The sequence below is a fragment of the Cydia pomonella genome, chromosome 16, assembly GCF_033807575.1.
Source record: "Cydia pomonella isolate Wapato2018A chromosome 16, ilCydPomo1, whole genome shotgun sequence".
NCBI classification, from domain to species: domain Eukaryota; kingdom Metazoa; phylum Arthropoda; class Insecta; order Lepidoptera; family Tortricidae; genus Cydia; species Cydia pomonella.
The window spans coordinates 5,696,429-5,714,215 of NC_084718.1; positions in this window are offsets into that span (position 1 = coordinate 5,696,429).

Consider the following 17,787-nt stretch of genomic DNA (forward strand, 5'->3'; position numbering starts at 1 on the left):
GACTCTATTTTTCGTGCAAAGTTGATGGACTAGGTCGGTCGGCACTGTAGCCTTAAAAGTCAACAATAAGTCATTTGTCCCTCATTTTCACACACTTTGATGTCTAAAAATACTACATATGCCTTGGCACGAACGGGGATAAGAATACGAATTCCTAAATGAGTATCGCTTACGTTCGACCGGTCATATCTGTTGATTTTAGGATTTGAAACTTCCATACTAATTTACTCTTACAAACTTGCAAATCATCGTGAGTATCGCGACCTCTAGCGAGGTAATAGGAAGCAATTTTTTGGTATATTTCATTTTTGTAAATAATGGAATGGGAAAAGCCTTGTGGAGCGAAAATAAAATACCAAAAATTATTTTCATACTTTCTTAGACCACCCTACTAACTAAGCATGCTTTTCATATCTCGGTTGAATCAGATTTTAGTTAAACTATCAAAGCCTAAAGCTTGTGTTGCCCTTATGCACTTTGCTTTTAATATTAAAAGGCAACTGCATTGTCTTTTAAACTAATGGTTATTTAAAACCCTATTATAAAGTCACTTAACCAAACAACATTAGCGCAACGCAAATACCTATAAAATCAAATAAATGTCGCATAACTACAAATAAACGTTAACCACTAGTTTTAATTTCATGCTCAGTATAGGAGTGCAAAGTTACAAATGCTGTTGGTCAAATTTAGAATGATTATTCTTGGTATAATTCCACACGTGCATCGAGAATTTAATCCTATTTCTATGGCATTAAAGGTAATATTACTAGAAGTAGAATGATATATGTGTAATTATGTGAAGAATTTTGAGTCTTTAGAAACAGTTGACAGTAGATAATAATTATTGTCTTCGGTTTCCGCGATAGTTACTCTTGAAGAAAAAAAACAATGGATAATAAGATAATATTTCCCATCCATTTTCATTTTTTTTACTAATGAATTTAAGATACATCCCAGCGTATTGAACCATTTACAGCGTTGGATTATATCGCGAATAATGAATTTAATATACATTTCGACATATCGAACCCTTTACAGCGTTTTTTATGTGTTTACAGTAGATTCGACGGTAATAAATATGTCCAAAGTATTAAAGGTGATTTTAGCAAAAGAGTAACTAAAAGTAGATACCTCTCCCACAGTGTGAAGAATGTATGTCAGAGCGTCTACCGCAAAAATCGATTTTACGTTATCTTTTCATAGATCGTGTCGTTCACGACGACGTGTGCCTTGACTCGTAATGTCATGTTATTAAAGGTTAGATTTGACAAATCTGCGCGTCATCGTGGATGACACGAACTATATTTATCACCATTGCTTAGGTATGCCCGCGATAATGAGGCACATAGACGAACGTTCGAAACAAATGCTCCGCTATTGGCCCTCTGGTTTTCCAAAACAGTTGACGGTTTACAAGTTGACAGTGGCTCCACTCGCAGTATTAGTAAGTTTGCGGCCTCAAACTTCCATATATCAAGCTGTCAGATGGCGAGCCAATTGCTGTGTTTAGTGGTTTAGTAAGTGCGTCCAGCCCCACTTGAATTCCTGCGTTGCGCAAGGAAACGCCCTTAGGTACGGGCCTCGCTACCGGATCCTTGACTATGACTATCACTCGGCTGACGGAATCTAGGAGCGGGTAAGTGGTTTAGTGGCATACTGTGTTAGAAGTTGGACGTGTTTTGAATATGTGGGAGATTAAATGTAGACATTCTAAGAACTTAAGCTTTTGTGTATATTTTTCTCACTTTAAACTAGCTTAACAGAAGGACTAAACTGTTAAAACACGAAAATCCGTTGAAACGCGTCGGATGTCTTAAATTGGTCACACAAAATCACATAAGATTGACAAACGCGAATGACTGCTTTCGCTTTGAAACGGTTTCGCTATGATTGGTCGTTTTGGGATCCTTAAATATCTACTAGAATAAAGACACTGGCACTAGGGTGGACACGAGTAACTTTGACTTATGGCTCTTCTACACGATGGCCCAGCGCTGGACCAGCGAGATGGCCATGCGATGGTTATGGCTCCTCTACACGATGGCCTAGCGCTGGATCACCGAGATGGCGATGCGATGGTTGAGAGCAGGCACTATAGAATGGGCCACGTGTAGCCGCGTACGCACCATCGCTGATCCACTACCTTTGATGTGCGGACGAAAAACCGACACCGTGGGCATCCCATCGCCACCCCGCCGCGCGCAAAGCCATCCGACACCACTACCCTCTCTACACGCTGGCTCATCTTAGTGGGCCAGTATGATGGGCCATCGTGTAGAGGAGCCATTATATTTATATTATTATGTAAAGAGGGCCTTACGGGAACTACGACGTGGTGCCAGTTCGTTGGTGGACACATGATTGCTCGACATTATATGAACGAGTCTATCTTTACTTTAGAAATCTTTGCATGAGCAACAATGCGCCGCTTTTTGAGTGCGCAATATCAAACCGAGGTTGCTGATTCAAACTCTCGAGCGAAAATATTGAACTATGAAGTGTTTATTTACTATACTATATATTTTAAAAAAAACCGGCCAAGTGAGCCCGATTGTTCAGTTATTGTTAGGAGCTTCCTCTCCTACAGTATTTTTCACATCACTTGGGTGGTGACAGTTGTCATATCAATACAATTTTGTGTTTTAAAATTTCAAATTCTATATAAGTTACAACTGATAACATGCCCAAGCTATGTGAACATTTTTACAGCTTGGTATTATCTATAAGGCTTTAATCCTTTTATAATCAATACTGCGTATACGCATTGCTTCCTCTCGCCACTCGTCGCTATTACTTGCGCGCGCGTCGACAGCGCGCGGCCGCGGGCCCATAACAGCATTATACGTCAACCTCTAATGAAAGATCGCGTAAAAAGCGTAGCTTCCAGGGTTTTAGCATTACTATTATATGTTTTATGGGTAAATTGTGCCTATTGAAGCCTGGAGGTTTCGCGGAAGTGGTTTTTGGGAGTTGTCTTTTTTCCATAAAAAAAATCACAGGAAGGCGCTACAATGGGGTAAAATAGGAGCGATTATCAAAGCGGAGTCGATTTAGCAACCATATGCAGTATTTAAGGAGTAGGTACTTTAGATATTCATTTCTTTTTTGACCAGCAATTTCTTCTAGATTATACCTAGCTTGAATATCGACTACATAAATTAAATCAGTCATTTTTCTATCGAAAAGAACCTACACGTATCACAATAACATTTATTTCACACATTCAAATTAATTCACGTAAAAAAACTACAAACTTTACATAATTTACTATCAACAAAACATGCATCAAACATCAAATTAACATCTAATAAGATAGTTAACCAGTCAAACAAAACGTAAAACGTATCACGTTTTACTTTCGTTTGCGATTACGACATACGTCAATCAAGGTGATATGCCTATTGATAACGAACCAATCAATGGTTGCGCTGGTAAACTGCTGACATAATTATATTATCGCATGTAATGTAGAACTGTGACAGTTAAGAGGAAGGTTGCTCCGGTGATAAATAGTAGTTTATGTGAATGCTACATAATGAAAGGCATTAAAATACGAGTGCGGACTTCATAACAGGATCATATGAGTGTTTTATGTCTACTTATAAATAAGTAAATAGAGTTAGACCAAGCTAAGTTGGCAGCGATTTTGATAGCCCAGACTGTGCAAGTGTTATGTAAACGCCATGATTTTAGAGAAGTTTGACATTTAAAATAACACTTGCACAGCCTGGGTTATCAACATCGCTGCCAACTTACTTGGTTTAACCCTAAATATTTTGAGACAATCTTATGCCAATCGACACAGCCCCTCAGTAAGCCCAGAGTAGGCTAGTGTTGTGGGTACACAAAACAAATAAATAGTTCATAAGATAACAACGGGTACACAAAAACTGTGAGTGCAACATTCGCCGATAAACTTTATGTTTGCCGAAATATTATGTAAATGTATATTGTACCAACTTTTTTTTAAATAAATTAAAAAAAAAAACTTTTTTTTAAATTTATAACTCGAAATTGTGTATAGGATATATTAAAATCTTCGGCCGGGAATTTATGGAGAAAGAATAACCTTCAGTGATATGTGTCCGATAAACATCCGTCATATGGACCTTTTTCCAAATGTAAAATGTTGAAAGCTTCATCTATATATATTCCGGCTCTGAAATGAATTAGAATAGACGCTGACCTCCACTTAACCCCGCTCCCTGATATAACCACAGCGTTATTACGAATGTAGTGATTACGTTTGGAATGTCAGGCATGTATGTAGTTACTACACTTATACTATAGTTACTATGTAGTTAACTCTAACTGCGCCGCAACTGTGTCATGGAGGTCGAACAAATCACTTTTAGTTTCGTTTTGTGGTTTTCGCTAAGCTATGTAATTGATTCAGGTATTGAACTGTTTGATATGGTCCTTCGTCCTTCCAAGGAAAAGTGGATGGACATTAGTAACTAGGGTCAGAGGTTGTAATCTACTGGAACTTCTTTCACATTCTGATATCTGGGCTATTTCATTTAAAGTTTTTACTCAGAATCCCGAGGCCTTGACTTACCGTTCTATGAGTACTAGGATGAAAAAGTGTCTAAAGATTTTTTTATCTATCTACAACGTACAACAAAAACTATTAATATAGGTGGTGGATAGTACGAATCACAACACTTTTTTTTATAGAGCAGGCAAACGAGCAGACGGATCACCTGATGGTAAGCGATTACCGCCGCCCATGGACACCTGCAACACCAGATTTTGCGGATTCCTTTGTTTGGCATAATTATTGAAAGTCATAATGTAATGATAGTCATATTATCATTAGTCATAACTCTGAAACCGTTAACTTTTCAGGAATTTCCTTAGGTTATCCTATAGATAGGTTAGGTTAGGTTAGGTTTGTTTTATGGCAATCCTGAATAGTTACGCGTTTCTCAGAAAAACCAAATTATGGCTAACGAAAATGCGGACAAACAATACATTATGACTTAAAACTTTATGGGAAAGAATAGAGACTGACGATCTGTCTGACTTAAACGTTAGTGACCTTACTTATATAAATATTGAGAATGACTTGACATTCTACACTCGATTAAAAAAATGGCTGACTACAAATATATGCTTTTTATGACATGACAGAATATAATAATAATGATTTAATTTTAATTCAATTTAATTTCATTTATTGGATATTTGACTTGTATTGATAATTTTGATGTTGGTTTTATTTACTTGAATTGGATCATTATTATTTTAATGAATTGTAGTTCAATTAACACCGACCTAATTATGTGAATTACCCTTTTTGACATGTAAAATTTGTAGTTTTATCAATAAAGGAATATGCATATATGAAGCTGATATGGTCCCGGACTCAAATCTAGGTACCTACAGGCATTTATTTGTGTGATGATCATGGATATTTGTTCCTGAGTCATAGGGTTTTTCTATGCATTTATTGTAAGGCTTACTAAATTTTTGTAAACATTGACTTATAATATTTATTTTTTTAGAAATATCGCAAGGGTAAAAATATTCATTACATCTGTCTTGCCATCTGGCAACGAGCATGAAATAGATAAGGTTGGTAAACTCTCAGTTGACGAAGCCTCAGTTACTTAAATGAAAATATGAAATCAGAAATCATCGCATTTATTCGTGGTAAACTATTATATTCAAAAGTATAACACAACTTGGAAATTTAAACGGATCCGAACATATGTTTACACTCTTGAAATAAGTAGTTATAAGCCCGAAAGATGGTTACGGCCCCAAGGAAGAACTAGGTAAAATTTCTACTAGTTTCTACAAACATTATTACAATATTACGCAATATTCGCAGGTGCACCGAATTACATCCCATTTACCTGCACCAGCTAATTTTGTAGAAGCTATTTATTGCACGGGAGCTCAAAACCATTATTACGCTGTTCGCGATCGGTTAACCCTTCGGATGCTCGTATAAATTCTAATAAGCGTTTGCTGGCATCCTGAGGCTAAGTCGGTTAATCTTGACTATTACCTACTTGAAGGCAGATTTTTAAAAGTAATAGCAAAGGATACTTAATGTACCTATGGAAGACGGAGAACTTTCATACAACACCGCGTGCCTAGTACATTGTTTTATATGGTAAGGTATGGTATGGTATATCTACGTCTACATAAATTACATATAATCAATGTATGTTCGTTTGCCTATAGGTACATGTCCCAGCATAAATACATTATATTTGAATATTGCGTCTACTTGCGTATAAGAAATACTTGAACAAGAAATACATTTATTATTCGATATTTCGATACATCCACCACCACACCATACACCAGGACATACTGGATCGACTCCCACGCAGTTATAAATCGACTGAGTTCGGTGGCCGTGTTGAACGTGTGCTGCGCCTGACGATCATCAGTCACGGTAGCCATACGATGTTAGATGCGACCAAACTGTAGATCCATCGCACGAGGTTTAAGCCTTGGATAAATTGACTGGGTTCGGTGGCCGTGTTCAACGTGTGCTGCGCCTGGTGATCATCAGTCACGGTAGCCATACTACATATACTAGATTAATCAAAAGAATCAGAAGCTTCACTAAGTTATAATTATGCTTTCATTTTTGTGTGTGATAATCAAGAACTGAGTTTAACCTCGGTTGTCCTGTATGGAGCAGGAATAAATATGGCCAATAACTATAGATAATAATAAATAATAAGATGTATAAAGATGACTAATGGCGGCCCCCACGTAGGTGTCGATCTATATTATCCAGGAGAAATAATATAGATCGTCTCCTATGATCCGATTACGATTTGTGGAACACCACAGCCTTGCAGCAAAAAAAGGCAAAAAATATTACATTATCTATTTTCGTATTTTATAATATTACTATCCATTTTCCTAACCTAACACAAGTAAAGAGGAGTGTCTTAGATTAGACTGACAGTGTATCTTATTAAGTTAGCAAATAGATAATGTATGGAAAGTCGAAGATCTTTTTACAAAAAAGTTTATCGATATTGATTGATAACTGAACCAAATATAAGGTTGTCTAACCATCGCATATACAATTCATCGATCTACATACATTTGAAAGCATCTGTTGGCAATAATCAGTGAAATAAAGTGAGGACCAGTTATTAATCTATAGTAAGTAGTTTCCCTGGTATTCCTTTAATACCTTGCTTCGTAAACTTTGTCAATACAACCTTACCTTACTGAAAAGGAACCCCGTCTACTTTTAATTTAATCTACCACACAAGACACAAATAAATCTTAGCTTTACGGTGATTCTTCTAAAGTCACGTTTGATTGAACGACTCGATATGGAACGGAAGTGTTTTGTTTTTTAAACGCTCGGTTTTACCCAAATTAGACAATGTGGGATCATAGACAACCTTTTTTGTTTTTTTACTACGGCAATATTTTTATCAGACCTCTTATAGAAATTGATCACTATACAGTAGATGATGGTTACTTAATCTAACATACTAAACTATTGTCTTAGAACTAAGGACCGACTTAATATTCTTTATCTTGTCAACAATTCTAAAGTGAGTAATGAAAAAATTAAACAGCAGTTTGTTATTTTACATCAAAATTCTAATACTATCATAAGAACACCTTATTTAATTGATTAAATATATGTTACAGTCAGACTAAGATTATTCTGCACAGTAGTGCACAGATTATGCAGTGACAAATATTATGTCAAATGCTTATAAAAATATTGCGTTAGTGGCACTTCAATACGTTGCCCCTGCAAATTCGACGCAAATGTAGACAAGGGTCTTTAAAACTGTTTGACCCTCTTACAATTGTAATTAATACTCTTTTTTGCCAACCCAGAAGAACGTGGAGTACATAGTTAAGCTCACAAATTGAAGATTATGTTTGCCAATGTATTTATAAACGGCTGCATTTCGTATCATTCTAAAAAAACATTAAAAGCCGTACGGAAAACATTATTCTTTAAAATGTTTTTTGCTGTCAACCGCTTACAGTTAAACCAAATTTTCATACAATTAGACAGAAAAATCCAGTTTTTTAATAATTTCCCAAGTTAGTTTCTAAACTATGATAACCCAACGGTTACTTCTATGAAATGTCGTAACAACTTATCCACTTACTATAAGTATAATGGGCCAATGGAGCATTCTCCTATATTTAAAAAGGTCTTAAGCCACATTGGAAAACTAAAGAGATACGACGTTTATATATTGAACGGTAGTTGGATATTATACATGCTTACATAAGCTCTTATAGGATATTGTTCGCCATAGTGTAATCATTTCATGTAGGCTGGGCCGGTGTAAATTTGCTATCAGCTTTGTATGGAGCTATGAATGTTGGATGAGCTACCCTATCGTTATAACAATATATTAGTATAGCAAGTTTAATTAAATTGATTTGAATTATTTCTTTTCAGATTACTGTGACAAGTTACATTAAAAGAAAATGGACGAATAACATTGAGTTATTATTACTATACAGAAGACATAACAAACAATGAAATTGTCGCAATCGCAACCTGTATCCCGCGACCAAAACGTCGTAAGCGCAGTAAAAAATCATGGCGCTTGCACGTTTAGATCCCGAGATTCACGCTCCGCTTCTATGGTTTGTTTGTCAATACAGCAACAACTCATGGCGCAAAATACTGGTTGTCTGTGCCAGTCTTCGAGCAACGCCGGGAGCCGGCATTCGTACTATTTCCCCTCTGCCGAAGCATAGGTACAACTATACCTATGGCGGTGCGTGTTGTGACTCGTCCATACACAAAAAGAGATCGATGTGTGCAAGATTTGTCTTTGACGTGTGTCATTTTCTATGTATTTGTGTCGTCATTACAGATTGGATTTTGTATGTAGTGAGTGAGAAGTGCGACTGTGTGCACGTTTCCCCCCGCAAAAAATGGCAGAACGATTTGTACGGTGAGATATCGCTTGGGCTCCTCCCTTCCGATGTATCGGAAGCCGGTGTGGCTCGAAGGTGCCAGTTCCATACGTAGTAATAATAGTTCAATGATGATGAATGAATGATGAATAATTATGTTTTATGAGGCCATCTATCCATGTAATCAAATCGTACACCATGTCTATCGTGATACTACAGAAGTCCTGCGAGATTATGATGACTACGCTCCAAAACTTGAATAACTGACGGAGCGGAAACCACCAACTCGTACCTCAAAAGGAGAGGCCTTTTCTCAATTAAATAAATAAAAGGGTAATTCCACGAGACTGTAACGTCAGTTACCAATTCTTTCGTGTGTTCTTACACTAATTAAAAAATACATTTAAGTATCCACACTGAAAAAAATAAATAGCCGAACTGGTTTTGTAACTTTACTAAATAACTAAACTACGGTTATAAGAAAATAAACTTTGCATAAATTTACAAAACTTATTTTGTAGTGTATAATAAATACCTGAACACTGATAGCCAAACACGGTTTTGTAACATATAACACGTAGTTCGCAAGTCCCAATTTTTGTGTAAACAGTAACCAAAATGTTTGTTACAGTTATGCAAACATTTCTTTCAGTGCAGATATCTACCTATAGGGCTACGCCAGACATACAGACACTTAAATTTGCTTAATTAATGTAAGAAGTGTAACACACGAAAGAATTGGTAACTGACGTTACAGTCTCGTGGAATTATCCAAAAGCTCCTTATTTAATATGTATTAGGTACACAATACTACTGTTGTAACTACCTGGGTAGTAACTACCTACCTACCTAGTAACGTACGCCGTATCCATTGTGTGTGGGTCCGTCTTGCGTAAGCCGCATGTCCTGGAGCCGTATTCTCACCGCGATTACTGTTGTGCCTTACCCCGTCACGTATTCATAGTATTAAAACTAGCAAAGTAGAACTAGATACTAAAGGTAGGTAGGTACCTGGAAGGTACCTGGAAGATAGTAAGCAGGGATCGGAACCGGTTTTTTGCAAAAACATCGAAATAACCATATATTTCGGTTTATTTTATACTCTAAATGTAGGACTCAGTTGTGTTTTCAGATAACGACTTCGTATTATTAGATTGCCTAATTAGAAATGAAGTAATTAACAAAGAACGAAAAAATACCGTTTTCGTTCCCATACAAAAAATACCGGTTTCTGATCCCTGGTAGTAAGTACAGGTGTACTTACTAATTTCATAACAACCACCAGTAACTAAAATAATCATGGTTTATGAGAATAGCAACACAAAAAACTCAATATTTTATGTTATCATGCATAATTTTAGAATCCATCTAGATTTCATTCGTAGACAAAAATCAGATAACAAAAACCTGTTATTTGAATGGATCTGATTTCTGAAACGTAAAAAGACTATTTGTATCCCTTTTTCCCGTTTTAAGTCTACTTGTCCTTACATGTATTGGCGCGAGCGAGACGAACGATAACTAAATAACATGAATCCAATATCATTCTGGCGGTATCAGTATTGCGATACAACGAGGAAATGCCGCCAGCATTCTTGGTACAATGCCTCAAGGGCCTATTTTAGATATAAGCTAGTCATAGTAATCACCTGTATATATCCATGATGTATATTGTTATTGTAAATAAATACAAGTAACCTAATATATCATTCTGATGCCTGGCGTTCAAATTGGCCTGTTTAATCAATAAAATCATTAGGTACTTATCATCACAGTTAATATTGAGCTAGAGGCTATGTAATGATCATTATCACTAGTTACACACCCAATTATTTAATTACAACAACGAACAAATCACACCTAAGATAACGTCAGCCCGCGTTCTAAATCAATAACCGCCGATCCTAAACCGGGCAACAGGTTTAGGCTATAGATAGACGGACAAACGATGTCCGCCGGCGATCGCATGGCGTCCGATAAGCGATAGCATCGCCTTAACGCACTCGGTTAAAAGGTCCTACTTGCGTCACAATACAGATGATATCAGAGGAACTGTTTGACGAAAAAACGCAGGTTTCGCTTTTAGAAATGCCTAGAGATACCTTTCTTTAAGGCAATAACAATATTTCGAATAAAAAAAAGTTAAATTCGTGACCTGGTAGGCTAAATATAAATGAATAATTCTACCCAAACTGTTATGTACACAAGTCCGAGCTCACTGTTTGTATATAAAAATAATATTAAATTAAGTTAGTTATAGATATTTATCGTGTAAGTGAAATCTAATTTTTAAGAGAAATAAATGTCTTTAAACCTTTAAATTATACCTTAATACCTTTAAAATTGACGTTCGCGATATTTGAATATTCATAAAAAAATAAGGAATTACCTTTAAAGTGATAATTCTTTCCATACTTAAGCTACACAGATGCTCTGAAAATGGAGCTTCGCAGCTGTTTGAACTATGGCGAAAGCTCTAATGCATGTGGTTTTGATAATAATAACCGTTACGTACGATATAGCGCTAAGTGTACGTTTGCACCTAGCCTTACGTGCCTTACATTGTCGGACTTTACATGCGCGAAAAGACGTATGTAAACTCCTGGTTTACGCACATGTGCTGTTTTTGAAATGTTGTGTTGGAATCTAGTTTAGAGGCTTTAGTAGTTGAAGGTATTAAAATGTCATGGAGTCGTATATCTTGTAGAAAAATTGCTTATTAGTATCGTTGTGTACTTATTAGCTTATCTAAGCTTGGGGCAATTAGTTTTAACTTGTGCTAAGATAATGATTCCTTTATGTTCACACAATAAAAAAATGTTTACAGAAAACAGCAGCCAAATAACACTAGACCCTACTCATAGTGATGTGTTCCTGCCGGTGAGTAAAGTTACCAGAGCTCAACGAGGGTGAGGAGTGTTAGGGTCGGCAACGCGCATGTAACACCTCTGGAGTTGCAGGTGTCCATAGACTACAGGCTTCCGATCGGGCGGGCCGTATACTTTTTTGTCACCGACGTAGTATAAATAAAGTAGGTACCTAGTGATTTTTTGCATTTTTCCTTTGATATAAACATAAAAACTTTTTAACAAAAAATATAACCGACTTCAGAAATTACCAAAAGCGCCATACATGTACCTATAACATTTGAAGAGTTCCCTCGATTTCTCCAAGATCCCATCTCAGACCCCGACTTGGTGCCAACGGGACCATCTCGGAGTTATACCCGTTCGATTAAAAAAAAAATTGAAAATCGGTTCACGATTCTCGGAGATATCGAGTAACATACATACAAAAAAAAGTCGTATTGCGAACCTCCTCCTTATTTGAAGTCGGTTAATAAAAATATATACTTTACCACCACTTCTTAATAATGAATGCGGAAATATACACGACCACTTTAACTAAATCAACTATCAAATTCCTCATAAAACTGTTTTTCGTGTTTTAAAACCTCCCTGTAAACAGGCGCGGATACAAGGGGGGGGGGGGGGGCATAGGGGCAATGGCCCCCCCCCTAAAACCCTGGCTCTCACATTACTAAATTGAGTAAATTTTATTTTTTACCAAAAATATATGATTTTCTCAAAATGGCCCCCCCCTAAGCCAAATCTTGTATCCGCGCCTGCCTGTAAATATACGTAAAGTAGTAAGAACATATAAATCCTCAAATGTTAATACTACCTTATTACTTTGACAAAAAGTGACTCAGACTGCACAATAGATCTAGGTCATAGTATAAGGATAACAGTAGGTAACCTACGAGTATAAATAAAAATAAATAAAAATAAAAATTATTTATTTTCAGATTCCTCCGATCCATAGATTGTTAGTTACAAGACACTTATAAAACTACATTAGTAAACTATCTTATATTACAGGTTTCATACAAATATCTGGCCTATCGTATAACTGGCCTTTTGGAAATAGTACAAGATTTTTACATCGAACAGACTGTACCTACTACGTTCGACGTTTATATTGTGAATGTTCATCCCTGCTTGAAAACACTATTATTTCAGTCGCTGCGCAACAATGCTGCCGATTATACAATTAAACATATTTACATATGCGGAAAATGTGAAATTGAATATCTTTTTAGGGTTCCGTACCAAAAGGGTCAAACGGGACCCTATTACTGAGACTTCGCTGTCCGTCCGTCCGTCCGTCCGTCTGTCACCAGGCTGTATCTCATGAACCGTGATAGAAATTTTCACAAATGATGTATTCTGTTGCCGCTATAACAACAAATACTAAAAACATTTCATTACATAAAATAAATATTTCAGGAGGGCTCCCATACAACAAACATATTTTTTTTGACGTTTTTATAAATAATGGAACCCTTCGCCCTCCAAACAGCATGAGAAATCTTCAGGGTCATATCATTATAAGATCAAAATCGTAATAAGTCGGCAAATCTGACTCGGCCTCCTTAACCTTTTTGACGCCAATGATGAATATATCCGCGCCGTAGGCGCAACGCCGAAGACGGATTAATCCGTCACAGACCGCAGAGAAACATAGACCTACGTGCATGTGCATAAAGTTCAATTTCAGTTTTGACGTCGGTGACGTGGCCTCCGAGTGACAAACTTTGTGTATTACACGGCGTTGAAAGTTGAAATAGTTATTGGTGTCTCCAAGGGAGGAAAAGTAGGAAATTGCATGCCGCGTGTAAAATTGTTACCCGAGCCGAAGGCGAGGGTGGCAAAAACGCGGGATGGATTGTCCTACATTTCCTCCCGTGGTGCGCATATTATTTGTTTGCTCGACGGAGCGGGAGCAAAGTTGACGCTTTCCGCCCTTCTTCTTCTTCGGCTGCTGTGCCCTTCTTAAACTTGTATCGTCCCTTGTTTTTTTTGAGCGTGGCTCACTTATGTAGGTAATTTATTTTTGTTTGAAGATGGACTACTTTAAAACAATCTAGAATACCTAGACTAGACCTAGCTAAAAGCCATTTATCACAAGTGATCCTATCTCCACTATCCAAGATCTATGATTACTATATTGTGAGCATGATTATAATAGCTTACCCAAACCAATTTAAGTTGTGCTGTAGATTATAGCTACCGCGTGTGAAAGAGGGACCTTGGTAGCTTGGTTTATGTGATTATATATTATTAACTAGTTTGTTAAAATGCGGTTGTGTTGGGTAAGATTGAAATGTTTAAGTTTTATTGGGAGCTGGAATATATTAAGGTTTAAGAACTTTATTTCTCAAAAGAAGATATATAAAACTTCACTTAAATGAGTATTAAAGTATCTAGACATCTAATATTAAGACATTGTAAATAATTAGCTTTAATCACTAGTCGGACATTTTTGTAACTATGGATTGCCTTTTTCTACTTATAAGTAATTAGCTGTAGGAAGATAAGGTGCATTGGGGTAATTTCAAAAGCCTACATAAAAAAATTTAAGTGTTTCCGTAGTAAAACGACGTTAAGTAAAAAACTATTTTTTTTTTCCTCCTAAAGTCATAGATATTTTTTGGCGATTTTCGGGTATATAGTTCGACTGTTAAAGAGGTGTAAACTTGTGTAAGAGGTGTGTTATGTGATTAAAAAAAGAACTACCATCCTTTGATTTTTATGACATAAATCACTTAATCAAATTTTCATTACAAAAAAAGTATTCAAAGGGGACCGACCGCTCTAAATAAAATTAATTACAAACCTATATCTACTAAGCTATATGGTTTTTTTATTGAAATGCAACTTGGTCAAAATTGAAAAATACTTAAGTAAGTCTTAGGTTGGGTTAAATAGGTTGAGTTTGGGCAGCTAAAAAAATACGTGTCCATTTTTTTAGACTACTCTATAATATATATAAATATAAATCAAATCGGAACCGGCCAGTTGGGTACCTTTCCTTGTTAGACAATAGACATGCTGTTCTCCTTTAAAGCTCACATTTCTAAACCGATTTCCATGAACTTTTGTGAACTGTACCCCTAGTGTAAATAAATTCGATTTCGAAACGTGACGTACGCGTTTGCGTTTAGTCTCATTTTGTATTGGATTTAGAAAGAGCGCGCCAAGCGGGACGTTTTGGAAACTCAAAATCCTATACAAAATGAGACTTAACGCAAACGCGTTCGTCACGTTATGATGCCCATTAAATTTACACTAGGGGTACAGATTCGATAGTCAGATAGATTTTTTGTCACTTCGTTTTTTGGATTAACAGTTTTGAATTATTTACGGTTAGTTTCACTAGATTTAAATCGACCGAGATATGAACCGTAATTAATTATTTTTGTTTATGAGCTCCTGCATCCTACATCTGCGAAGAAATTCAAAGGTGTATGTGAAGTCCCCAATCCGCATTGGGCTAGCGTGGGGACTATAGCCCGAGCCCTCTCGCGCATGAGAGGAGGCCTGTGCCCAGCAGTGGGACGTATATAGGCTGAATTATTATTATTATTTATGAGCTCCTGATAACTGCGTCGAAATTTCGGGAGCTCATATAGTAAACACCCCTATAATGGAACAGGCATCAGTAATGGGATGGTATGGACAAATCCTGTAAAACAAGTATTTACTATCAGTTTTTAATCGCTGGTAACATTTTACCATAAACAAGAGCCAAAGAGCTGCTTAAGTTTAATTTTTCATTTATATTTGTTAGTTTGAGAATTAATGGCGCCACACCTTCCATGACTGGAGCAAAAAATCATTGTTTTAATTGGTTAATAATATTAAAACCAATTGCAGTAGCTTTCATTTAAAACATAGAAAACAAGCGCGAATTTAACATCCAACTTTTAAATCATAAAGCGGTAGAAATTTTACAGATGTCGGTGAAATATCAAACATACTAAGTTTTCTCTTAAATGTCCCATGATTGGTGCCGTTAATATAAACAATAAAAAATAATCACGGTTCATATCCCGGTCAATTTTAAGAAAATATTCGCAATGGTGGAAATTGGCATAAAGGACTTAAGTGCCAGTAAGGTCTATGGCGCTTAAGACCATTGTAAGTTCGCTGTGATAATTACTCGACGAAGTATTTTTTATTTTAATTTTTTTTAAGCTTATCGTGTTATCTATAGCTAACAGGCCACTAGTTAGTATTAAGCATTTAGTAGGTGTAAATAACAAAATAAATAAAGGTAGGTATTCGTTATATTAAGCTGTTTATTCTACTTGGATATATTCTCTTACAAACCCTAGAAAATAAATCCAAACTTAATAGAATCACAAAAACCACAAGAAATCTGCTATCTGTAAACTAAAATACATTCAACTTTCAACCTTAAACGACGTTAATAAGATTCTCTTTTTAATTTCGTTACAGCATGAGATAGTCCACGTATGTTGACAAATGGGGACGCAGCGGGCAGTAGGGTGACCATTAAGCACCGTCAGACTGTCCCAGGAATTCAGGTAGTGTGGCTGACTGATGGACTGTCCGCGGGCGGCCGCTATCTGTGGTGTGGTCACCGTAATAGAATGTTTTGTTTTATTGAGGGTGATGTTTTTTGGATATTTTTATTATTAGATTTCAATTGTTATCACATTATTTTATTTGTAGATTGTTTTTTTTTTAATGGGTGGAAGTATCTCTACAATAATAATACTTTATGCAATAAAAACAGGTGGCTTTGTATAGAATTTCCCATGCAGAGTAACTAATTCTAATATTTGTGTCTCATTGCTCTAAGATGTACAGGTAATCGGTACTAGGTAATAGGTTTTACATTTCAAATGAGCATTCTCGCGAACAGAAGAATGTACTAGCGTTCGTTAAACAATTCACAGAATCTGCTTAAAAACGGCGAATACTCAATGATAAAATATGTTACAAGTGAGTGCTCAAGTATATCAGCGCTCTAATATACTCGTAGTAAGGATGGCTTCTAAATTTTCGCAATGCCGACGACAACAAAGATTCATGAAAAGTCCACCAATTGCGTGGAACCAAACGTGTATGTGATAAATCGGATCATGGGACGGACTAGGGGCAGCAACAGAATATATACAGACGAAGCTATTAGTACATTTTTAATTGAAACAACGGTCCATATGACTGACTCTTATCTGGCATGTTTGACTGATAGCTATCCCTTCTTCATAAATATATCTCGCACGCTGCTTTGAATACACGTGGGGTCGCTTTGAGCCCCACATTACATTTCTATATTTAATCCAGTTCTTTCGTTTATAGTTAAAGCATCCTGTACATAACAAATGGATGGCGCTGGTAGTGTAAGAGTGATTAGTATTAAACACACAGAGGCGAATGCATGTCACAGTAGCGTAGTGTGCTTGGTTTGTTTTCGTTTCGTACCGTGCCCCATTGGGTTCCTGTAAACAATAAAAAAATAATTTCTTTGTCGAAAACGTTATGATTAACTTTGCTAGTTTTGCTACTTGACTTTATATGAAATTCTTATGTTTTCCGACACGGAACAAGGAAGTCCCGAAGAGCCAAAGCCATTTTCTCCCATTAAGATCTATAGAGCTCGTGATTTCGAGCAGGATAACATAACACATGCCAAATTTGACAAAAAAAATTAGTGTACATTATACAATTTTGAATAAAATTACCCATTATTATCTCATCAGCTTGTGTTCAAAATAATCTGTCATATTTCACACTCTAATTGTATTTTGTTTTATTTTCATTTTCTTTATCGGGGAAAAAACCAGGCAGATAATACAAAAAAGATAATACTGGTTTTTACATTATAAGTGTAACCTACACACCCTGAGACAATTCCCACTAAAATTTATAAACTAAGAATATTTAAGGTGGTTCGATTTTCATACAAAAAACAATCGCTATTAATTAATTAATTACACAATATTATTACATAAATAGTTGCGCATCTATCTACTTTCGAATATTCATTTGCGCTAAATTAATAGAAAAACTTTGTTTCATACAG